Consider the following 26,510-nt stretch of genomic DNA (forward strand, 5'->3'; position numbering starts at 1 on the left):
CGCAGTGTTAGTAATAGGCCGATAGTTATTTGGCATGTCGAGTGAGAAGCCAGTTTTATTTTAGGATGGGCATTACCCAGGCCTTCTTAAGGTCTTGGGGGAAAATGCCAGAAGTTATAGAAGCATTGATCAATTTACAAATTGAAGTGATTAGGGTGGTGTTACGCTCACCATATATCCCCGGGGGCGTCTGGAAGGCTCTGAGATCTGGAACCCTGGTTGCGTTGTTGCCCAGTGCTGAATAATGAATCTGCAATTACAGAAGGGAGGATTTGTGATAACTGTCTCTAATGGGTGAATCTCCCACCTCCCTCTGACCGATTCCCTTCCCACTGGGTTCTTTTCTCACCTTAGTTATTTGTAGGGTGAGCTATCCGTCCTGCGTTTCTTTGCAGGGGCGCTTGACGTTTGTTGGCGAGCTGCCCGAGTTGCTTCACTGGTGCAGTACGCCTTCCTTGGGCCCAGGCCTGCTGTGACCCCGAATCTGCTGCTAGGCAGGTAGGTTTGTTAATTGTAAGTCATGTTTCAGTATATTATTATAATGCTTTGTGGAAATCTTTTGATGACGAGCACAAAGATTTATTTAATTTCTTGATGGTAAAATTATAGAATGTATTGTGAAAAGGTTTTTCTTATTTAGACTGCTCGATCTGTCCTTCCTTTCTGATACTTTTCTTTGTTCCTTATCCTTTACTTTATTATATTGCACCCATTTGGTATTATACAAATAAGGCCCCAAAGGAAGGACACACTTTAACCCGGTACGCAGTAAGTTAAAATTATCTCAAGGAAATGAGAAAATTCTTTAAAAAAACGAATGTCTGTAAAATAACGGCAAAATTGTAAAACCAAAATGGCCACCGGACGTTGTAGCGTGACGTGTGATGTCATCGCGTAATGTGACGCGATGACGTCATACGTCACACGATCGCGGCCTGTATAAAAGTAAAAGAATCACAGATAGCGCGGATCCTGGCAGACTGGAGGCAATTGTACCGAGATTAACAAAAAAGGTAACTTCTTTCTTTTTTAAATAAGGAAAGCGAGGAATACACTCTGGGCTTTAAAGGCACCCTAAGCTAGAAAGTATATAGCTTGGGATACAATGGAGAGATTAATGGTGACTCCAATTTTGTAATGATTTCCACTATTTCAAAGAAGGTTTCCTAAATAAGGTTTGGGAAAATAAAAAGGTTTGGGTTAAAAATGTATATTCTTTCTCTTTGTTACGTACAGAAACCAGCTGAAATATACCTATATAATAAATGAGAGATAAAAATGAAAAAGGAATAATAAATTAGAAATTTGACTAGATGACTAAGAAGTTTAGGTGAGTACAATTTTCAAGCAATGTAATCATATTTGCTCTCCGCATCTGACCACCACCAAAATATGAACAATATAACTAAAAAATAATTCTCTTTTTCTCTTAATTCTTTTCCTAAATTTCCTTCTCTATTTAGCATTTCTCCTGATGAACCACGTGCATAAGACGTGGGGAAACTCGTGTTGAGAGAAAAAATATACTAGTATGCAAACTAATGTATGAAGAAGAAAAGTGCATGATACTAATGCAAAAAATAAATACCATTTAAGAAGTAATCTTGTTCGTGTGATGATACTGTTTCTTGCCAGAAGCGCACTCTATATAAGTGTTTTCTTAAAAAAGGTTTGTTAATTGTAAGTCTTTGTTCTGTTTATGGTGGGAATTTGTTAATGCCGTTATCTCCTTCTTTTCAGGTGCGAAGGTCTTGATGCTGGCGTGCCGGATGGAGAGGCACGTTTCTAGGTAAGAGAAAGCGCGAAGCCCAGCGCCTTTGTCTTTTAAAGCTAACCTGTTTTCTTCTTCTTCTCCTCACAGCCCACTGTGGTGCTGCTAGTGTATGAGAGCGCAGTGAAAATCAGGCCCCCGGAATCTGTTAAGGTAAGTACAGCGCTGTGCGGTTGTTTAATATTGAAAGCGAACCTGAATATGTCTCTCTTCCTTTGCAGATGTTGCTGTGGTGGTCCGGATGGAAGCGTGGCGTAGCACGATGGAATTAAGGCAAGACTGATGGAATTCGATGTTTTGGAAGTGCACGTTCTAATATTATTTTTCCCTTTCTAGGTATTCAGGTCGCAATGTTCGAACTGTGGCAGCGGTTCGCCGAAAGTCCTTAAGCTAGTACTCACAGGTGAGTGATGTTTCGTCTTCTCTCGGTTTCCACAGATTGCAGCCCAGTTGAGATGCTGAGTGCTGGATGGTGTTTTCTCAGGTAAGACAGAATAATCTTGTTCTTGCAGAATTACAGGAAGATGCTGAAGACCAGGAACTGGACACTGTTCGTCACGCTGCTGATTGCTGAATAACCACGAAGCGTGTTCTGCAGTCAGGGTGTGGTTTATATAGCCCAGGCAAAGTAGTACCAGGGAAAGTAGTTCCAGGCCTGCAACACCCAAAACACTAGACCACATGGCTTGGTTCTTAGAACTAGACTGTGTGTGTGCTTCCATGTTGGATAAAGGCCCATGTACATAAATGGGACCTAGTTTGAACAGTCCATCCTTCCTAAATATGAGCCGGTGTCAAAGGCGCCAGGATTGGCTCCAGGAGCCCTTTAGCAGGCAGTGGTTTTAAGGTCCTCAGGGTTCTGGTGGGAGCCTGCTTGTGGCACAATTTGTGCCCCCTCACAGTGGTCATGACAGGTGGAGAACATGTTTTGATCCAACATGGTAGAATGGATATCATTCTTGCATTTGGTAGGCTTAAGCTGGTTGATGATAATTTCTAATTCTTCTTTCGTAACGGGAGGGAAGTTAAAAATAGGAATAAGCGGAGATCTTTGGAAGGACCATTCTGAGGGCTTAATATCAGTACATTTTAGGTAGTTGCTTTTTTCCCTGATGTTTTCCTAATTGGTATTCAGTTTTTTTAAGCATAGCTTGTTGCATTACATTGCACCATGAAACATTATCTGTAATGGATCTCTCTTGGATTCAGTGATAGGTCCTTTCTTGTTCTTTCAAAATACAAAAAAGTGTGTTGCGTTGAGCATTTTGAATACTTTTGTTAAAAATGTTTCGCTTGGCCTCAATGACGGAGGCAGTGGCTTTATTTTTACTGAGGGGCAGGGATGTACCACATGTCTTCCATACGTGGTAGGATTTAAGGGTTGGCGACTTCAAGGATTGTAATTCCAGTGTAAACCAGGGATTACATTTAAGATCGGGCTTTGCTGTCTTCTTAATAGGGGCCAAGATGTTGGCTGTGATTTCTAAATTGGAAGAAATCAGTTTAGCTAGTAGATCCGTGGTCTGATTTAAGATGTCTAGGTAGGGTGTTAAGTATTAGTTCGACTTTACTCATGGTAATGTTTTTTAGATTGTGATATGATATTTCTGTTTTAATTTGACGTTTTGGTTTAATGGGGGGGGGATCCACTGTGATAGCAAAATTCACAAATATTTTGGCTACCTCAGTTGCTGGTCACGAATTTGGTACGTGTGCTGGACACTGCTGCGACCCCCTCCTAGTCTTCCTCCTCTGTGTGCCAGTCGTCCTCCCTGCCGTCTTCTGGCCCAGATGCCACCAGGGCCCCCTGTGTACCTGTCCCAACCCCGGCGGCCAGTCTGGTGGAGATCACATCCCTGCCACAGTCGGAAGTCAAAGGAGGATCAGCAGAGGTGGTCACCACAGAGAACCACCTGGCAACAGGACATGTGGCAATGGAGGAAGAGCAGCCACCAAGCAGCAGGTCACATGCACGACAGCCCTGGGTGCTGTCATCATCCCGGAGGCTGTCCTTGAGGCGCAGGCACCGGGCTACTCGGCAGCAGAAATCTTGGCGTAGGAGGCAACGGGACTCGGGGCTTCCAATGGAATTGGGGCAGGTATCGGCCATCGGGCAGGAGGAAAATGTGGACCTTGCAACAAGGTTATCTTCAGTTTTGGACCATTTTGGCCATCAGATCGGAGCAGAGCGGGAGGGGGCACGATTCGCCATGGCGGAGAATACCCTGTGTCTGGTAGAGAGGCGGGCAGAGTTCCTCGATGAGACTCGCAGGGAGTTTGAGAGGAGCTCGTTGGAGTCCCTGCAAGCCCTCTAGGGGAGAGCACAGGCCTGCCTAGGGGAAATCGACGCATAGTTCGATGATGCCCTGGCCGAGACTTTAGGGGGAAATGGTGAGTCACCATGGAGCAATGGTTTTCTTTGGATTTTTCATTTTTTTCAATACTTTATGGACATGGACCACATCTTTGCTTTAATCTTCATTTGTTTGACTTACAATTTATTTTATTTTTGACTATTTTATTTATTTGCTCATTTGGTGGTCAATTGGTAAATGTGTTTTATATGAGTAGGACTTAAATACTGTTTTTAGTACATATTCTTTTATTTGAAATCAAAGTAGTGTCTGTTGTTGATGGTTTAGGGCACGTTTCGCTCTTGCTTACTCTGTTCTATGTCCATGATGCTGGCCGTTGTTGTACATGTGTGTGCATACATGGGTCATGTTGGACTTCCATTGGCATCTGGCATGTTGTGGTGTGCATGAACAATGGATGGGTGTTAAGGTGCACTTGGAGTGTGCAGCGTGTGGTGGCATTTCCTTTAACATCTGCTGCATTCATGTCCATCTGTCCACATTGTGTTGGGGGTGGGGACATGTGGCGGGGCCTGCCTGCAATTTGCCGTGGTGTGGGCTGCCTGCGGGGTATGGTAACAGGTGATGGGGGGGGGGGGCAAGTTGTGTGGGCTGCCTCCAGGTATGTTCACAGGTGATGGTGGGGATCCCATATGGTGTGGGCTGCCTGCGGGTATGGTAACGGGTGATGGGGGGGGCATGTGGTGTGGGCTGTCTGCAGGGTATGGTCACGGGTGATGGTGGGGTCCCATGTGGTGTGGGCTGCCTGCGGGGTATGGTCCACTGCTGGGCACTGGCTGTCCTGTGAGGTGGCGTCTGCTTCCAGGGGAGTTGTGCGTGTATCGTGGGGTACGCGCAGCCCTTTCCACGCGATTTGGCTTGTGCAAGCAGGGTACGCGATTACGCTGGGGTGCGGATGGCGTACGCGAGGGCCTTCCCCCGCGATTTGGCTGTTGCGGCTAGGCTCTGATTTTTCATGCAATTACGATGGGGGGGGGCTGTGTGCTGTCCCACGGTTGGGCGCGGGGGCATTGCGCTGTGGTAGGCATTTCACTGTATTTTTCCTGCATACAGGGGCGTTTTTGGGGGACATTACTGACACTGCTTTATGTTCATTGCGCCACGGCTACTGATGGCTTGGAAAATCCATGAATACGTGTGCCGCGCAATTGCTGGTTTGCGCCACGGCTGGTGCAAAAGTGGCGCATGTGCCTTCTCATGTCGCGCCGCTTGCGCTACTTCTGCGCTCGATTCTATGAATTGGGCCCTGTATCTGAATTTTTGGCTCTTCAGATTGCTATTTGCATGGCGCTTTGTGGCTAACAACCAAAGAATTTTGGAATAGAGCTGCTAGTGGTCATGAAACATCCGTGTCAATAGCCCTACTAAAAATTTTCAGGGAAATTCATGGAAATTCGCACAAAAGTGTCGCACGCGGCTGGCGCACAGCGTGCCCGTGCGAATGTCTGCGCCAGCCGCGTGCGATAAAATCAATTTCCGCGCACAGCGTATTCATGGATTCTCGCCTCCAAAAGCAGACGTGGCGCAGAGTGGTGCAGCGACCTTGCAGCAGTGCCAGTTACGCCCCCAAGAACGCCCTTGCGCAAGGAAAAGCCATCAAGATTGCAAAACCATCGCAAAGGGCTGCACCAACCCTGTACCAGTTTACCGGACTGGCAAACAGCAAACGCAAAGCGGGGAACGTGTATTACGGGTTTCGGGAACACATGTGCGCGAGAAGTTTCACACGCGATCTGGCCGGGGGAGCGTGTGCTTGTATTTCAGGGGTGTGCGAGAAGTCTCACACGCGATCGGGCCTGGGGGAGCGTGTGCGTGTATTTCAGGGGTGCGCAAGAAGTTCTACACGCGGTCGTGCTGGGCGCGTGTATTTCGGGGGTGCGCGTGAAGTTCCACACGCGAACTGGCCTAGGGGAGCGTGTGCGTGTATTTCAGGGGTGCGCGAGAAGTCTCACACGTGATCGTGCCTGGGGGAGCGTGTGCGTGCATTAAAGGGATGCGCGAGAAGTTTTACACGCGAATGGCCTGGGTGCGTGTATTTCAGGGGTGCACGAGAAGTTCCACACGCGATCGTGCTGGGCGTGTGTATTTCGGGGGTGCGCGTGTAGTTCCACACGCGATCTGGCCTGGGGGAGCGTGTGCGTGTATTTCAGAGGTGCGCGAGAAGTTTCACACGCGATTGGGCTGGGTGTGTGTATTTCAGGGGTGCGCGGGAAGTTTTACACGCGAATGGCCTGGGTGCGTGTATTTCAGGGGTGCGCAAGAAGTTCCACACGCGATTGGCCTGGGCGTGTGTATTCCAGGGGTGCGCGAGAAGTTCCACACGCGATTGGCCTGCGTGCGGGTATTTCAGGGGTGCGCGGGAAGTTTCACACGCGACATCAGCAGGGTACGTGTATTTCAGGGGTTCCGTGGAGTACTACACGTGAATTGGCCGTGTGGGTCCTCCCAGGTTTCGGGAACACGCGTGCGCGAGAAGTTTCACACGCGATCGGGCCTGGGGGAGCGTGTGCGTGTATTTCAGGGGTGCGCGAGAAGTTCCACACGCGATTGGCCTGGGCGCGTGTATTTCAGGGGTGCGCAAGAAGTTCCACACGCGATCTGGCCTAGGGGAGCGTGTGCGTGTATTTCAGAGGTGCGCGAGAAGTTTCACACGCGAACAGGCTGGGTGCGTGTATTCCAGGGGTGCGTGAGAAGTTTCACACACGATCTGGCCTATGGGAGCGTGTGCGTGTATTTCAGGGGTGCGCAAGAAGTTCTACACGCGATCCTGCTGGGCGCGTGTATTTCGGGGGTGCGCGTGAAGTTCCACACGCGATCTGGCCTAGGGGAGCGTGTGCGTGTATTTCAGGGGTGCGCGAGAAGTCTCACACGCGATCGTGCCTGGGGGAGCGTGTGCGTGTATTTAAGGGGTGCGCGTGAAGTTTCACACGCAAATGGCCTGGGTGCGTGTATTTCAGGGGTGCGCGAGAAGTTCTACACGCGATTGGCCTGGGCGCGTGTATTCCAGGGGTGCGCGTGAAGTTCCACACGCGATTAAGCTGGGTGCGGGTATTTCAGGGGTGCGCGGGAAGTTTCACATGCGATTGGGCTGGGTACGTGTATTTCGGGGTGCACGGGAAGTTTCACACGCGATATCAGCAGGGTACGTGTATTCCAGGGGTGCGCTGAAAGTTCCACACGTAAATGTCCTGGCTACGTGTATCTTGGGGTGTGCAGGAAGTTTCACACGCGACATCAGCAGGGTACGTGTATTTCAGGGGTTCCGTGGAGTACTACACGTGAATTGGCCGTGTGGGTCCTCCCAGGTGTTCGCTCCACAACCTCCACGGCCCCTGCAGGCAGCCCACACCACGGGGGACTAGCCTGCACCCCCACTCGTCCCCCTGCACCCCCACCCCCAGCACTGTGGGGCACCCTCCAACCGGCCCCAACTCATGTTCCCCTGCACCCCCACCCCCCAGCACTGTGGGGCACCCTCCACCAGGCCCCAACTCATGTTCCCCTGCAGCCCCACCCCCCAGCACTGTGGGGCACCCTCCACCAGGCACCCAACTCATGTTCCCCTGCACCCCCACCCCCCAGCACTGTGGGGCACCTGCCAGCAGGCCCCCACTCATGTCCAACTCATGTCTCCCATCACCCCCACCCCCCCAGCACTGTGGTGCACCCTCCACCAGGCCCCAACTCATGTTCCCCTGCACCCCCACCCCCCAGCACAGTGGGGCACCCTCTACCAGGCCCCAACTCATGTTCCCCTGCACCCCCAACCCCCAGCACTGTGGGGCACCCTCCACCAGGCCCCAACTCATGTTCCCCTGCACCCCCACCCCCCAGCACTGTGGGGCACCTGCCAGCAGGCCCCAACTCATGTTGCCCAGCCAGCATGTCATCACAATCTAGATCCCTGGTCCCTATGGTCAGCCTCCAAATGCAAAACACCCACCTGAGTATTGCATCCACCCACTTAGAAATGGCAATAACATGATAGAACACCAATTGCAAGTTTGGAAACAAACAAATGTCCCTTACATACACCCAATGGGTGTCAGTGAATCTCAAAACCCATAATCATGATATGCATGAAACCAATGAGATGATACTACACATTGAAGTTTGATCAAGAAATATGTATTAAAGGAAACATAAATTGAATCAAAAATAAACAAACAAAAATGGGAATGTAAAAAAATAAGAAGCATGTCCATGAAAAAATGCAAAACCAAAAATCATAATCCAAAGGAATGGTGTCCAAAGTCACAGTCCACAAAAGAAAATCCTATGGAAAATAATAATCGAAAGCCATTGCTCCATGGGTAAATTGTAAACTAAAAAGAAAATCCATCAGTGAACTATGTACAGATGAACAAGCCAGGGCCCATGATCCCAACAAAAGAAATGAAACCTATCTAACAACACTACCTAATGAAAAAAAACTATATACAAAAATGTGGCCCATTGTCCAAAAGGTCCAAAATAAATAAAAAAGCAAAGGAAACCTAACACTAACTACATAACTATTTACAAGGGCAGCGGGCTAGTCCGACGGCTCACTGGTTGTTGTCATAGGCCAGGGCATCATCGAACTCCTGTTCAATGGCTTGGAGGCGGGCATGTTCCCTGGCCCTGAGGTCCCACAGGGATAATGCAGTGTCCAGCTCCAACTCCCTGCGAAGACCCTCGAGGCACTCGGCGCCCTCCGCATGGAGTTCTCCGCCCTGACCATTGTGAGCCGTTCCTCCTCTGCCCGCTGCCGCTCCGCACCTATCTGCTGGCCCAACCGCTCCCACACGGAAGCCACTCCCATTCCAGGGTTCTCCTGCCCTCCGGCCGATGCCTGCACCCCTGATGTTGATGGCCCCGAGCCATGATGCCTCCCACGTCGAGCCTGCCGCTGCCTCCGACGCAACTGCCTGTGTCAGCACGACGGCATCCAGGCTGATGGAATCCACCGACGCCGTCGTTCCCGTGCCCTGCCCGATGATGCCGTCACATCCTCCATCTGCTGGGGTCCAGTTGCTGGTGTGTCCACCCCTGCTGGACCTCCGACTCCTGACTGTGGCAGGGATGGGATCCCCACTGAGGTGGCTGCATTGGTCGGGGCAGGTCCACAGGGGGCCCTGGTGGCATCTGGGCCGGAAGACGGCATGGAGTACGACTGGCGCATAGCCTCCACAGAGGAGGAGAGGGTCGCCAGAGTGCCCGACACATGTACGAGACCCCCGACCATGACCGCTCCCAACTGGGCCACGTTGCCACGGTGCTCTTCGTGATGACGTGCGTGCTCCCCCCAGGAAGCACGCACCTCATCACGAATGACAACCGTGCGCAACGCGACACCAATCGGGACCTTCTCCATACGGCCAGGGGTCCCCTCGTCCGCAGGTGGAGGGGAGTCAGATGACATGGACATCCCCCCCCACCTGCGGACAGGCCTGGGATGGGGCATCCCTGCTGGTGCATGGTGGTGCAGTCACAGTGTCAGGGACAGTGACATGCACAGGCACCTCCACGGCGACCTGTGCTGCCTCCTGCCCCTGGACTGCACCACTTGCACCAGCAGGGATGCCCCCACCAGGCCCCATGTGCGGCTCAGTAGCGGCCTCCTCCTCCTCTGTGGAAACCACCAACCTGGATGGCTCCACACCTTCTTCCGCCGTTGCAAGCCCCTGTGGGGGCTCACCCACCCCTTCCGCTGCAGCCGTGGGGGCATCCCCGCCGCTTAGCTCCACAGCGCCGTCTCCGCCCTCTTCTTCACTTTGCGCTGTGTAGAGGTAGACATAGAACACAAGCATCAGGGTACTGTACAATGGTCCCCTAGACAGGAAGCAATAGCAGATGAGTGGCACTGTCAAAGATCACTTCCATCATGTCCCTCCACAACACATTGGTCAGTGCAGGCAAAACACATGCAGTAACAGGCATGGCGCATGCTATGGACATAAGCATACATGTCCAAGGGACTCTTGAAGCATACAATGTTGTTTTTGGACTCACATGCATCATGGGTCATGCCTATCACATGCACACACTTCAACGTACTTTCATCCATCTGGACTTGTACACCCCAGACACAGTGGATGCAAGGATAACTAGGCTGCATTAGTGATTCTGAACATTGTCACAGACATGTCATGCATCCATGGCATTCACAGACACGCAGGTCAGAAACACAGACATGGACACCATACATGTACATGGCATCTGCACCCATCCCTCACCCCCACCCATGTCCAGGAACAGACACTGGCATGCTCTCATGTGTCCATTCCGCCCTAGGGCTCCCCATGTTGCATTTAAACACATACACCAACCGTGTGCTTCACACATTACTGGTCTCACATGCATGACCATGATGTCCCTGCACACACACACGTGTGCATGGCCTGTGTCACACATACAGGCAAGTATCAGACAAACAGCACACTGCAACATGCCCTGTCTCACACAGCAATGCTTGGCCACTTACCGCTCGACTCCAGACGGGTCTGCCTCTCAAGGATCTGGGCATGGAGCGCTGGGCGTACGCGTTCCAGGACCCTCAGCTGGATGGTACTCATGCTGCCCGGCCCCCCTCCACGAGGCCCCGGGCCTTTGAGGGTCCTGGACCTGAAGTCCTCCCAGCGCTTCTTGACTTGCTTGATGTTGCGGGTTGCCACCCCCTCCGCGTTGATGGCAACCACAAAGTCGTCCCAGATCTTGTCCCGTCCATCCTTGTCGGCGCGTGGTGATCCGAAGAGGGCATCATAATGACCCAGGACAAGATCCACCAGGACACCAACTTCCTTCTGACTGAAGCTGGTGGCCCTCTGCCCCTCTGGCTGGGGGTCGCCAGTGGTCTCGGATGGTGTTTGCCCCGACATGGCGACCCCCGAGGCAGGCGTGGGTGGGCAAGTGGGTCCTGGGGCTGGGGTGTGGAGCGATGGTATCCCAGTCGGGAGTGTTCTGTCCCAGCAGGGGTGGACACAGCAACTGGACCCCTGCAGATGGCTGATGTGCAGGCACCAAATGGCAGGGCACGGTGGCAGCAGCAGATGGCTCGTGGGAGGCTGCTCGGGGCTCTGGGGGGGGGCAGTAATTCTGCCTTTTGGGCAGGAGCGTGGTCTTCCGTGTGCTTACGCGTGGCCAGCTTGATACAGAGTGATTTGGCACGTGAAAATTCTGCACGTCAGCATGTAAATCGAGGAGAGGCCCTTAGCGCGTATTCGCGTCTGTGACTTATCGCGTTGCTTTCCGTGGGGTGCGGTGCGTGTGTTTTGCAGGCGTTGGGGTTCACACGCTATTACTTCACAGCATGTGGGTGTTGGCTACGCGTTATTCTACACGCAAGGCAGACGGTGAGTTGTACCCTGCTCCCCCAGGCCCGATCGTGTGTAAAAACACCCGCGAGCCCCTGAAATACACGTGCCCCGCTCCCCCAGGCACGATCGCGTGTAAAAACACCCGCAAGGCCCTGAAATACACGTACCCCGCTCCCCCAGGCCCGATCGCGTGTAAAAACACCCGCGAGCCCCTGAAATACACGTACCCCGCTCCCCCAGGCCCGATCGCGTGTAAAAACACCCGTGAGCCCCTGAAATACACGTACCCCGCTCCCCCAGGCCCGATCGCGTGTAAAAACACCCGTGAGCCCCTAAAATACACGTACCCCGCTCCCCCAGGCCCGATCGCGTGTGAAACTTCTCGGGCACCCCTGAAATACACGCACACGCTCCCCCAGGCCCGATCGCATGTGAAACTTCTCGGGCACCCCTGAAATACACGCACACGCTCCCCCAGGCCCGATCGCGTGTGAAACTTCTCGGGCACCCCTGAAATACACGCACACGCTCCCCCAGGCCCGATCGCGTGTGAAACTTCTCGGACACCCCTGAAATACACGCACACGCTCCCCCAGGCCCGATCGCATGTGAAACTTCTCGCGCACCCCTGAAATACACGCGCACAGGCCAATCGCGTGTGGAACTTCTCGCGCACCTCTGAAATACACGCACACGCTCCCCCAGGCCCAATCGCGTGTGCAACTTCTCGCGAATCTCTGAAATACACGCACACGCTCCCCCAGGCCCGATCGCGTGTGGAACTTCTCGCGCACCTCTGAAATACACGCACACGCTCCCACAGTCCCGGTCGCGTGTGGAACTTCTCGCGCACCTCTGAAATAAACGCACACGCTCCCCCAGGCCCGATCGCGTGTGGAACTTCTCGCGCACCCCTGAAATACACGTGCACAGGCCAATCTCGTGTGGAACTTCTCGCGCACCCCTGAAGTACACGCGCCCAGGCCAATCGCGTGTGGAACTTCTCGCGCACCCCAGAAATACACGCGCACAGGCCAAACGCGTGTGGAACTTCTCGCACACCTCTGAAATACACGCGCCCAAGCGAATCACGTGTGGAACTTCTCGCGCACCCCTGAAATACACGTGCCCAGGCCAATCGCGTGTGGAACTTCTCCTGGAACTTTGTCCTAGGGTACAACAGTGGAGGGGCGGTTCCTTTCGTTACTACTGCTCTTTCGGTAGTACGAGAGGAGCTGGCAATCAAAGGGGTCAACGAAGAAGTAATGCAATCTCAAAAGTGACAAATAAATGCCCAACACATAAGACTACTGTCTAAATCGAACTAGGTCAGAAATAACTCGCACTCAGACATCAAAATAAAATTGTACACAGGAACATCCATTGTCCAGCATAACATATAAACACAGGACCCAACAGTGACAATGTCAGACAGTGATCAATCACAATAGCTCAAGTGCCTCAATGTGACAAAACTACCACATGGACCCCTTCTATCTTGAGTGTGGCTCTGCTAACTAAAGTGGGACAGGGAACGCATACAGCCGGAAGGCCAACAATAAGGGAGACAGGCAAGGTAATACATGAAGATGTAACATGAAAAGAAGAAATGTTTCAATGTCCAAACAAAAAGGTATGCTAACCATGCACTGGACAAACAATCGTGAATCCCCACTAGGGCTGTATACACAGGTTGGATTTCAGACTGGCCACAGAAATAATGGAAGCCCAGTGCCTCTGTGTAAGTTACTTTAACACGCTGCCCTCCTTTCAAGCCCATGGAAACGGGAAGCAGAAGTGGCATATGTGTCTGAACCCTAAGGCACAAACAAGGAGTGTACCAACACGAGACAAGCCTGTATGGGCCCAGCCGGAACACACAGTGGATGCCTTCGGATGCCAAACAAAGCAACTCACTGTCACATGAATGCACAATAGACAAAGATTATATATTTTTTTAATCCAAAATGGCCATGGTGGGGAGGGGAGGGCACCTAGGAGGGAGGAGGTGCAGAGTGCACCTCAACACCTACATGCGTGGATGTTGAGAAGAAAAAAAAAAACCCTCCATGGGTTCATGGCCTGCACGGCTAGCATAGAGTGGGAGCGTTGTTGATTATTTTGTCACCCTCTGATGTAGCATTAGGTGTGCGTAGTAAGGGAGGCTTCCCACGTATAGCCGTGGTTTGGTCCTCAATGGCAGCGACCATGCAGGACTGAAGGGTTTGATTCTGCAGCATGATGGCCCGGAGGTCCGCATGCACCACATCACGGGATGCACTGAGTTCCACTTGCAAGATCTCACAGGTTGCACGTAGTTCGACAGAGATGTTGTGCGTCAACTGCTCCATCTGTTCTGACCATCTACTGCGGGATACCACGATTGCACCCATAGTAGATCTGAGCAAGGTATTCTCTTACCTCAGGGCAGCCCTGTGGGCCTCATCCTCTTCAGCTATGTCTGTGCGCAGAGCCCCCAGTTCAGCCCGTCGGCTCCTGTTACTGGCCAAAATGTCCAGCCTGTGTGAGCGGCATGTGGACTGCAATGCCTGCTGCTGGAGCTCCATCTGTCTTTCGGGGGGGGGAGAATGGAATTGGCCACCCTATCCATGCCCTGAGCCAACATCTTACATGATGCCCCCTGTTGTTGTGCAACTGCATACATGGATTGCTCCCACACAGTATTCCCTGGTGGCACACGGCCACCGCCTTGCCGGACCCCACACCTGCCGGATCCAAGGATACCTGGCCCTTGCTGCGCTGGTGCTGCCTGTGGCTGCAGGACTGCATTCCTCCCTTAATCCACTGCTCCAGGAACAGGAGCTAATACTGTGGAGCATGACCCTGCAGCTGTAACCACCACAGATGGTCATTCCAACACTGACTGGCCCCGTGAGGGGTGTACCCCACCCCCTCCCCCCCGGCAGGTGTTTGGGACAGAACAGCACCCACAGTAGAATCACTCACCTGCGACAGCAATGAGGGTTCCATGTCTGTTTCAGCACCAGAGGCATAGGCTTCCTCAGAAGTGTACTCGGACGCACCCTTGGGCTGGATGGTCTGTAGCACCACGTCCTCTACTGGTGCCTGGTCGTGGCTTAGAATACATTTCCTCCTCCACCATCTCCTCCTTCTCCACTGCATCCAGTGCCTCATCACCTGCACAGATTCAAAGAAATACATGAATACACATGTAAATAGCATAGGCCACACACATGGGTATCACAATGTTGTCAGCCAATAAATAAACCTGCCATGTCACACATGGCACAAACTCGGGCACGCACGCACGCAGTGTAAATGAAAGGCAAGGGTAGCATGAAAACAGACATCTTTGTGTGTCAAAGGGCAAAATAATACATGTACTGCATGGTGCATAGCACCTGCTTCACACACAAGCATGTGACTGGCATAGTCCTTCCACAAACATGAATGATGCCAATACACAGATGGCACGTAGCATAGTCATGCCAGAATTGTCAACTAGCCTGAGATGACATTACATGGAAATTGAAAAAATTGAGTGAAATCTAATGTTAATATTTTTTGGTTGCAGAAAAAAGGTTATGTTAATTTTTTAACTTCTCTTGTCGCGTGTAATTTTTGAATCGGAGTTAATTATTGCGTGTGTAATAATACTAACAAGGCGCGCGTTAACCTTCGATAGAGACTCGCGTGTTTGTTTTAAAAATAAATACGCTAGCTTGCAGTTGCAAGCGCGAGCGTTTCTTTTCGTTTCGAGTCGTACGCTAGGCGCGTCTAGGAAGTTACCAAAAGGAACCCTAAGAACGTTGTGCGCGTGTGCAAGCGTTGTAATGTCTTTTCTGGAAGCGATCGTTTGCAGGACAATTACGTACGTCAAGCATCAGAACGTCTTTTCAGGAAGCGATCGTTTGCAGGACAATGGCGTACGTGAAGCGTCGTTACGTCTGACGTATTTACAGGAAGAAAAAGTATCGCGCGGAACTCGTTGCATCGGAGTTGATCTTTTTGAGGTGTTTAACATATAAAAGCATCGGTTGATAGCGCGAGTTGTGCAAACTCGATTTAAAGCAACAGACTTTCTTCTAAAACAATACCAGGAAGAGTATTTGTAAGAAGCAAATTTATATGTAATATATATTTTTGTGAATAAGAAGGTGAAATTCTTGAAAGACCCAAGAGACTAAACTGAGTTAGATTTTCAAGAATTCATATTTAGTCTGCAAAAATAAAAAAAACCAAGACATTTCCTAAAGATTATATTACCACAGTAAAAGAAGAAGAAAGAAAACAATGATTACAGAAATTCAATACTTCAACTACAAACTAAATAAGCCTATCAGCATCAGAGCATAGGCTACAGGTACAATTAGGACAATGGTAGTAATTTTGTAAAATTAGCAAGAGTGGAATGATTATTAATATTTATATATATATATATATATATATATATATATATATATATTTGTCTCCTAGATTTCAGACACTGAGGCGTATAATCCAGCTCCAGAGAACATCAGTGCCAGCCAGTGAAGATCTATCTTTTGTTATTTTCTCCTCCATTCCCCTTTCCCCTTGGGTTTGCCAGCTTGGTAGTTTTATCTGTTGAAGGACTGTTGGGCAGGAAAACTTAGGGGGTCTGGTGGGCCAGCATCACTCCTGCAGGAAGATTCAAGACTGGACCTGACACTCTCCCCCCCCCCCCCCCCCCCCCCCCCAACTCCCCTAGTGTGTGGGATGGCTGGGAGGCAGTGCATGCGTTAAAATGGGGGCTCAGAGGACTGTGTCGTTCTCAATCATCCGGGACTACAGCAGGGGTGAGGAGGACAGAAAGCACAACACATGAGGAAGCATCAGAAGTGCCTCCAGACCCGGAGAAGCTACACCTCCAGTTACATAGAGACAGGGAGGCTGTACCAGAGGGAGGCCCCAGCTCAACAGAGACGATAACAACAAACTAATTGCCATGAGGAGCATGACCCTGAGGGAAGTTGCAGAGGGAAGAGTGTAGTATCACATAAAATCCTGGTAAAGCCCGTTGTAGTAGTCCACCATAGAAATTACCAGTCCTCTGGAGAAAGTGAGCTGCTGGGGGAAGGAGAGGAAAGGAAGAATGCCTCGGAGGAGGTGCAGCTGGCAGGGTGACCTCTCAGAGACTTCAGACATGTGGCGATAGAAGACAAGTGTTGAGTGGAAGATAATCACAGGCTATCCGCCACCACAGTTTGGAGCACGATAGGGCCAAGAGAGGCTGGACAGAGTGTCATGGAAGGAGGGAGCAGGTGTGGTGATGAGGATTGTCTCTGTGTGCAGCACATTGTTTGTGTGCAGTCTGCATGACAAGCACGTATCAGTCCAACATTACATGGTTCACACATGGCAATCATGTCAATGTAGTCTGAACTGGCAGACAATCATAGCAACATACACATGGCCTGGACACACACGCATCACCACTTACCAGACATTGCCTTATACATTGGCAGGTCTCCCACGCCTTGGATTTGCTCAACTGCAATGAAATTACTAGAGACCTCTTCATGTCCAGTGAGTTCATCGTCCTCGGGTGGTGACCCACTGCCAGTCACCAGAGTAGAGGCGTACTTGGCAGCCAGCTTATCTTTTGCTCGGCATCGGACGTCATTCCAACGCTTCAAGACATCACCAGCTGTGCGACTCTCATAGCCCAAGGTGCTAATACGGTCTGCGAGGCACTGCCTGTGGGCCATATGCTGAGCAGGCGTATGTGTGCTCCCTGCCTTCACCAGCATGTCACAGCCGTGTTCCAACACATAGTCCACGAGCATGTCCAGTTCCTGATCACAGAAACTCCTCTTCCTCGATGTGTGCGTCTCCTGTGCCGTATCTGGGGTCTGAACCTGTACCGCTACAGCACGCTTTTACTTCTTGCGAGGTGGTGCAGACCCTGAGTGGCTTGTACCGCTCGGGTCAGTAGGGGATGGAGTACTGGTGGACTGGCCTATGGCATCAGCCACTAATGTTACGACAGAAGGTCGGCTTGCAGGCATCGGTACCTGAGTGCTGTTGCCAGGACCCTGCACTGCACGTGTCTTGGCCTTAGTGACAAGGGAATTGGCCCCTGAGTAACTCTGGCCTTGGGCCGGGACCACTACAGTCCGGGCTGGGTGACCCTGAGCCTGGGTGGTGGTAGCCAGGTCACCCATCTTTGCCTCCCTTCCCACTTGTTGCCCTCCCAGTCATGGCACTCGTGGACTAGTGCAATGGGAGGTGTAGCTAACAAGTGTCCTGGGCAATTGGAGTGACGGGGGCAGGGTACGTGATGGAAAACGTACCACTGTACACCAGCAAGGCTCTATGAAACCCCTGGTGAAAAAATAACATGCTGCGTAACGCTCAGGCGCCCCAAAAACAGAGATTAACGTGTAAGCGACCCCTCGGTAGCCCACATGTGAAGAAAAAATGTCCCATAGTATGCTGTGGCAGCCAGCAACACAGAAAATGCATACATGAGGAACACATAGGGTACTATGACCTCAAAAATGGGATACACGACACACGGGGACAACCACAGTATGAAAAATCTGTCCGTGACTCACCGTCTGCCTTGTAGAGAGAAAAAAGATTTACACACACATGTGTGCGCGTAGGTAATTCCCGCGCCAAAAGAAGTACGCACTCGAACAGTAGTAAACCATTTGTGTGGGACCCCAAAATACTCTGTAGTCCACGCGTCCGTCCGCCACGTACGTGCACGTACATTGGAATGTTGTCCAACGCACACCTTTATCCTGATCCTGAAATGCCAACGCCCAACGTTCAGCGCGTGTCACGTAACTTACGCACTTAAGGCCTTTCCTCTAATTACACGCTAACACGATGTTTCCGCACTTGCGGAGTCACCCTGTTAACTGCTGGCCATGCGAGTAACACGGAAGACCCACGCTCCTGCCTACCAGCCACATGACCTGCCTCCCACTGCCCCAAACTGCCTCCTACGAGCCATCTGCTGCTGCCTGCCCACTCTGTGCCTGCTGCCCATGTGCCCTGCATTTTGGTGCCTACTCTGTAGCCATTGCCAGTGATCCTGTCGTGGCCATCTCTGCTGATCCTGAAGACTCCCGACTGCCATACCACTGCTCCACAGCCCAGCCCCAGGGCCACCTTGCCCACCTACACCTGCCTCTGGGATTGCCATGTCTGACACAACTCCATCTGAGGCAAGTGGCAACCCCCTGGCAGAGAGGCAGAGGGCTGTCAGCTTCTCACCCAGGGAAGTTGGCATCCTGGTGGAGCAAGTCCTGGGGCATTATGATGCTCTCTTCCCTGGACCATCGCAAGTCATCAATGAAGGACGGAAGAAGATCTGGGTGGACATCGTGGGTGCCATCAACGCGGAGGGGGTGGTACCCCCCCCCTACCAACATGTCCATAAGCGCTGGGAAGACTTCAAGTCCAGGACCCTCAACAAGGCCCAGCACCTCATCGGGGATGGTGAAGACCGAAGGGGGCGCTGGGGCCGGTTGACCACCAAAGAGATGCGGGTCCTTGAACGCTTAAACCCAGCGCTGCACGCCCAGGTCTTGGAGTTGGTGCTCCGTCTGGATTCGACTGGTAAGTATCCATGTGTTCTTGTACACCATAGTGCATGTTGACATGTGGTTGGAGTGTGCCCCTTGGCCTCATGTCTGGCATGCCTCCTGTACAGATGTCTGTGTGCATGTCCCAGTCAAGCTGCATGCGAGTCCATTGAAGCGTGTGCCACATCAACGCTGTCTGTGTTGCAATGCGTGATGCGCCCCAGCATGTAACGACTTACACGTTTGCATCCCCGAGTCTGGACTGGGGCATGCCAGAGGTGTGACACATGGGTGCTTTGGGTGACATCATGGACATGCATGGTTTACATGTGCAAGTGTCTGAGTAATGAGTGTGTGTGTGTGTGTGTGTGTGTGTGTGTGTGTGTGTGTGTGTGTGTGTGTGTGTGTGTGTGTGTGTGTGTGTGTGTGTGTGACTGACTGGACAACACCCTGTGATGTATGTTACTTGGGCTTTTGATTGTGTGATTGACTCACGCTGCCAATTTGACCTTGAGTGCACTCTGACGTGATAGCTCCATGCCCTGCTTCATGACTGTCAGGTGATGCGTTTGAATGAGATGTTTGTCTCATGATGTGTGTGAGCTGAATGCACAATTTTGAGTTGCTGGCAGTGCCTGGTCCAAGGATGTGAATGTCTGTTGTAAATGACAGACATGATTGTGCATGTGTGTGAGTAGCCCTTGCTTGTGTGTAGTGGACGGTGATGGTGGTTGTGACCTTTGACAGTGCCACTGATGTACATTTGCATTGTGACAAACACACATACAAAAATATGTTCAGTAGCCTGATGTTTCTTTTCTATGTTTCCCTATCCACAGCGACGATAGAAGAAGAGGGCGGAGAAGGCGCTGTGGAGCACGGCAGCAGGGATGCCTCCACCAGGCACAGACACAGGGCCCAGTCATCCTCCCAGGTACCGTCATCTTCCTGGGGCCGCGTCCGCAACAATGGCCGCAGCTGCTGAGGGGAGGCCCAAGAGGGTGAAGTTGGTCATGGCCTCCTCGGCAGTGGGAGGGACAGGTTGAGCCCACACAGGGGCAATCCAATGCGGAAGACAGTGGGGAGGCATCCAGGTTGGTGGAGGAGGAGGCCGTATGAGACCAGCACATGGGGCCCGGCGGGGGTGATGACGTAGGTGTGACTGGTGCAGTCCAGCGTCAGGAGCCAGAGGCAGTGCAGGTCACCATGGAGGGGCCTGTGCCTGATCTTGTCCCTGGAACTGCACCAGTATGCACCTGCGCACATGCCTCGGGCCGAACCTATCCACAGGTGGCGGATGTATCCACGCAAACAGATACACCAATACCTGCAGATGAAGCAATTCGTGACAGGGTGGAACCGGTGCTAGCCCGTATTGTGAGGCGTACAGGCACCATTTGTGATGTGCAGGCTTCCAATCGGGGGCTTGCACATCATCACATTGAGGTCTGTCAACTGGCTTTACTTTATAGCATTTGTATAGCTCAGCCATGGATCCTAGGGCGTGAGGGTGCTAAAAGACATAAACAACACATAACGGAGATAATGAAAGGATTCGTAATTGAGTACCAGAAGGATAGACTAAAAACATCAGATAAAAGACTAAGAGCAAATTCATTAAAAAGCTGAGTCTTCAACCTTTTCTTAAAATTCTCAGTTGACGCAATACATCTCATATCCAATGGGAGAGCATTCCAAACCTTAGGCCCAATGGAGAAAAAGGCTATTCTTCGGCATTTCGGCACAAATAGCAGATGTTGGTTATTTGATCTTAGGGCTCTAGTATTAGTTCTCATAGTGAGAAGCTGTTGTAAGTAGTCGGGCATGTTGCCTAGTTTAAATGTATTTGTTATGGAGTCCTAAACAAAATTCTGGATCTATGGGCAGCCAATGGAGAGCATGTTTTATGGTCGTGACATGATCTCTGCGTTTGAGTATCAGGACAATTCTGACCGCCCCGTTTTGGCACACTTGCAATTTGTTACAATCAGTCTTGTTTATTCCCATTAAAAGACTTGAGCAGTGGTCAATTTTGGACCCTATTATCACTCTAGCGATGGTCTCTGCATTATCTTGTGATATGAGGGGCCTTAAATGAGCTAGCAGTTTAATATAATAGGTGCACGAAGATAACAAACTGCAAACATGTTGCTTCATAGTCAGTCGTTGGTCAAAAGTCACACCCAATGTTTTCACCTTTTTTAGCGGAGTGATAGTTTCTTCTCCCAGCTGAAAACTATCATAGTGTGGACCAAGTTTATTTAGTGTGTGAGAGGATCTTATAACAAGGAGTTCAGTCTTTGATTTGTTCAGGGCCAGCTTGTTATGGACCATCCATGTTTCACTTATAGTGAAAACTTTTTTGATGGCAAGTTCATCTAAGCTATGTGAGCCAGACAGCGGGATGACACATTGAGTGTCATCCGTGTAGTTAGTTAATATTATGTTCTCATGATCTAGCATAGCAAATAAGGGGGCTGTGAAAATATTGTAGAGGCAAGGGGAGGTGCAGGCTCCCTGAGGCACTCCACAGGAAGTTGTGGTGGGTTCTTACTCCGCCCTGCCGCAATAAACCTTGCTGTCACGGTTGTAAAGAAATGATGAAACCTACTTAGATGCAAGGGGGGAGAAGTTTGCGACTTTGATCCACCAGGTTGAACGCTGCAGAGAGATCAAGCAGCATTAGTAGCGATGCCTCGTTATGGTCCATGCGGGACATGATTTCCAGAAAAGTGGTCTCTGTTCCAAAACCAACCCGGAACTCAGACTGGTGATCATTTAGAATGGGATGTTTCTTTAGGTGGTCTGCGATTTGTATATAGGCCACACGATCAAGAATTTTGAGTAAGAACGCAGTGTTAGTAATAGGCCGATAGTTATTTGGCATGTCGAGTGAGAAGCCAGTTTTATTTTAGGATGGGCATTACCCAGGCCTTCTTAAGGTCTTGGGGGAAAATGCCAGAAGTTATAGAAGCATTGATCAATTTACAAATTGAAGTGATTAGGGTGGTGTTACGCTCACCATATATCCCCGGGGGCGTCTGGAAGGCTCTGAGATCTGGAACCCTGGTTGCGTTGTTGCCCAGTGCTGAATAATGAATCTGCAATTACAGAAGGGAGGATTTGTGATAACTGTCTCTAATGGGTGAATCTCCCACCTCCCTCTGACCGATTCCCTTCCCACTGGGTTCTTTTCTCACCTTAGTTATTTGTAGGGTGAGCTATCCGTCCTGCGTTTCTTTGCAGGGGCGCTTGACGTTTGTTGGCGAGCTGCCCGAGTTGCTTCACTGGTGCAGTACGCCTTCCTTGGGCCCAGGCCTGCTGTGACCCCGAATCTGCTGCTAGGCAGGTAGGTTTGTTAATTGTAAGTCATGTTTCAGTATATTATTATAATGCTTTGTTGAAATCTTTTGATGACGAGCACAAAGATTTATTTAATTTCTTGATGGTAAAATTATAGAATGTATTGTGAAAAGGTTTTTCTTATTTAGACTGCTCGATCTGTCCTTCCTTTCTGATACTTTTCTTTGTTCCTTATCCTTTACTTTATTATATTGCACCCATTTGGTATTATACAAATAAGGCCCCAAAGGAAGGACACACTTTAACCCGGTACGCAGTAAGTTAAAATTATCTCAAGGAAATGAGAAAATTCTTTAAAAAAACGAATGTCTGTAAAATAACGGCAAAATTGTAAAACCAAAATGGCCACCGGACGTTGTAGCGTGACGTGTGATGTCATCGCGTAATGTGACGCGATGACGTCATACGTCACACGATCGCGGCCTGTATAAAAGTAAAAGAATCACAGATAGCGCGGATCCTGGCAGACTGGAGGCAATTGTACCGAGATTAACAAAAAAGGTAACTTCTTTCTTTTTTAAATAAGGAAAGCGAGGAATACACTCTGGGCTTTAAAGGCACCCTAAGCTAGAAAGTATATAGCTTGGGATACAATGGAGAGATTAATGGTGACTCCAATTTTGTAATGATTTCCACTATTTCAAAGAAGGTTTCCTAAATAAGGTTTGGGAAAATAAAAAGGTTTGGGTTAAAAATGTATATTCTTTCTCTTTGTTACGTACAGAAACCAGCTGAAATATACCTATATAATAAATGAGAGATAAAAATGAAAAAGGAATAATAAATTAGAAATTTGACTAGATGACTAAGAAGTTTAGGTGAGTACAATTTTCAAGCAATGTAATCATATTTGCTCTCCGCATCTGACCACCACCAAAATATGAACAATATAACTAAAAAATAATTCTCTTTTTCTCTTAATTCTTTTCCTAAATTTCCTTCTCTATTTAGCATTTCTCCTGATGAACCACGTGCATAAGACGTGGGGAAACTCGTGTTGAGAGAAAAAATATACTAGTATGCAAACTAATGTATGAAGAATAAAAGTGCATGATACTAATGCAAAAAATAAATAAAGGTTTGTTAATTGTAAGTCTTTGTTCTGTTTATGGTGGGAATTTGTTAATGCCGTTATCTCCTTCTTTTCAGGTGCGAAGGTCTTGATGCTGGCGTGCCGGATGGAGAGGCACGTTTCTAGGTAAGAGAAAGCGCGAAGCCCAGCGCCTTTGTCTTTTAAAGCTAACCTGTTTTCTTCTTCTTCTTCTCCTCACAGCCCACTGTGGTGCTGCTAGTGTATGAGAGCGCAGTGAAAATCAGGCCCCCGGAATCTGTTAAGGTAAGTACAGCGCTGTGCGGTTGTTTAATATTGAAAGCGAACCTGAATATGTCTCTCTTCCTTTGCAGATGTTGCTGTGGTGGTACGGATGGAAGCGTGGCGTAGCACGATGGAATTAAGGCAAGACTGATGGAATTCGATGTTTTGGAAGTGCACGTTCTAATATTATTTTTCCCTTTCTAGGTATTCAGGTCGCAATGTTCGAACTGTGGCAGCGGTTCGCCGAAAGTCCTTAAGCTAGTACTCACAGGTGAGTGATGTTTCGTCTTCTCTCGGTTTCCACAGATTGCAGCCCAGTTGAGATGCTGAGTGCTGGATGGTGTTTTCTCAGGTAAGACAGAATAATCTTGTTCTTGCAGAATTACAGGAAGATGCTGAAGACCAGGAACTGGACACTGTTCGTCACGCTGCTGATTGCTGAATAACCACGAAGCGTGTTCTGCAGTCAGGGTGTGGTTTATATAGCCCAGGCAAAGTAGTACCAGGGAAAGTAGTTCCAGGCCTGCAACACCCAAAACACTAGACCACATGGCTTGGTTCTTAGAACTAGACTGTGTGTGTGCTTCCATGTTGGATAAAGGCCCATGTACATAAATGGGACCTAGTTTGAACAGTCCATCCTTCCTAAATATGAGCCGGTGTCAAAGGCGCCAGGATTGGCTCCAGGAGCCCTTTAGCAGGCAGTGGTTTTAAGGTCCTCAGGGTTCTGGTGGGAGCCTGCTTGTGGCACAATTTGTGCCCCCTCACAGTGGTCATGACAGGTGGAGAACATGTTTTGATCCAACATGGTAGAATGGATATCATTCTTGCATTTGGTAGGCTTAAGCTGGTTGATGATAATTTCTAATTCTTCTTTCGTAACGGGAGGGAAGTTAAAAATAGGAATAAGCGGAGATCTTTGGAAGGACCATTCTGAGGGCTTAATATCAGTACATTTTAGGTAGTTGCTTTTTTCCCTGATGTTTTCCTAATTGGTATTCAGTTTTTTTAAGCATAGCTTGTTGCATTACATTGCACCATGAAACATTATCTGTAATGGATCTCTCTTGGATTCAGTGATAGGTCCTTTCTTGTTCTTTCAAAATACAAAAAAGTGTGTTGCGTTGAGCATTTTGAATACTTTTGTTAAAAATGTTTCGCTTGGCCTCAATGACGGAGGCAGTGGCTTTATTTTTACTGAGGGGCAGGGATGTACCACATGTCTTCCATACGTGGTAGGATTTAAGGGTTGGCGACTTCAAGGATTGTAATTCCAGTGTAAACCAGGGATTACATTTAAGATCGGGCTTTGATGTCTTCTTAATAGGGGCCAAGATGTTGGCTGTGATTTCTAAATTGGAAGAAATCAGTTTAGCTAGTAGATCCGTGGTCTGATTTAAGATGTCTAGGTAGGGTGTTAAGTATTAGTTCGACTTTACTCATGGTAATGTTTTTTTAGATTGTGATATGATATTTCTGTTTTAATTTGACGTTTTGGTTTAATGGGGGGGGGGATCCACTGTGATAGCAAAATTCACAAATATTTTGGCTACCTCAGTTGCTGGTCACGAATTTGGTACGTGTGCTGGACACTGCTGCGACCCCCTCCTAGTCTTCCTCCTCTGTGTGCCAGTCGTCCTCCCTGCCGTCTTCTGGCCCAGATGCCACCAGGGCCCCCTGTGTACCTGTCCCAACCCCGGCGGCCAGTCTGGTGGAGATCACATCCCTGCCACAGTCGGAAGTCAAAGGAGGATCAGCAGAGGTGGTCACCACAGAGAACCACCTGGCAACAGGACATGTGGCAATGGAGGAAGAGCAGCCACCAAGCAGCAGGTCACATGCACGACAGCCCTGGGTGCTGTCATCATCCCGGAGGCTGTCCTTGAGGCGCAGGCACCGGGCTACTCGGCAGCAGAAATCTTGGCGTAGGAGGCAACGGGACTCTGGGCTTCCAATGGAATTGGGGCAGGTATCGGCCATCGGGCAGGAGGAAAATGTGGACCTTGCAACAAGGTTATCTTCAGTTTTGGACCATTTTGGCCATCAGATCGGAGCAGAGCGGGAGGGGGCACGATTCGCCATGGCGGAGAATACCCTGTGTCTGGTAGAGAGGCGGGCAGAGTTCCTCGATGAGACTCGCAGGGAGTTTGAGAGGAGCTCGTTGGAGTCCCTGCAAGCCCTCTAGGGGAGAGCACAGGCCTGCCTAGGGGAAATCGACGCATAGTTCGATGATGCCCTGGCCGAGACTTTAGGGGGAAATGGTGAGTCACCATGGAGCAATGGTTTTCTTTGGATTTTTCATTTTTTTCAATACTTTATGGACATGGACCACATCTTTGCTTTAATCTTCATTTGTTTGACTTACAATTTATTTTATTTTTGACTATTTTATTTATTTGCTCATTTGGTGGTCAATTGGTAAATGTGTTTTATATGAGTAGGACTTAAATACTGTTTTTAGTACATATTCTTTTATTTGAAATCAAAGTAGTGTCTGTTGTTGATGGTTTAGGGCACGTTTCGCTCTTGCTTACTCTGTTCTATGTCCATGATGCTGGCCGTTGTTGTACATGTGTGTGCATACATGGGTCATGTTGGACTTCCATTGGCATCTGGCATGTTGTGGTGTGCATGAACAATGGATGGGTGTTAAGGTGCACTTGGAGTGTGCAGCGTGTGGTGGCATTTCCTTTAACATCTGCTGCATTCATGTCCATCTGTCCACATTGTGTTGGGGGTGGGGACATGTGGCGGGGCCTGCCTGCAATTTGCCGTGGTGTGGGCTGCCTGCGGGGTATGGTAACAGGTGATGGGGGGGGGGGGCAAGTTGTGTGGGCTGCCTCCAGG

At 49.8% G+C, this 26,510-nt stretch overlaps 1 protein-coding gene across 2 annotated transcripts in view; it reads left to right on the top strand.

Moving 5' to 3' along the window:
• Positions 1-26,510, top strand: part of SMC6 (structural maintenance of chromosomes 6) — a 2,412,589-nt gene that overhangs the window by 525,337 nt on the left and 1,860,742 nt on the right. The gene's annotated exons all lie outside the window — the stretch shown is intronic.

This window comes from Ambystoma mexicanum, chromosome 4p (assembly GCF_040938575.1).
Source record: "Ambystoma mexicanum isolate Mex_15411 chromosome 4p, UKY_AmexF1_1, whole genome shotgun sequence".
In the NCBI taxonomy this organism is placed as follows: Eukaryota; Metazoa; Chordata; class Amphibia; order Caudata; family Ambystomatidae; genus Ambystoma; species Ambystoma mexicanum.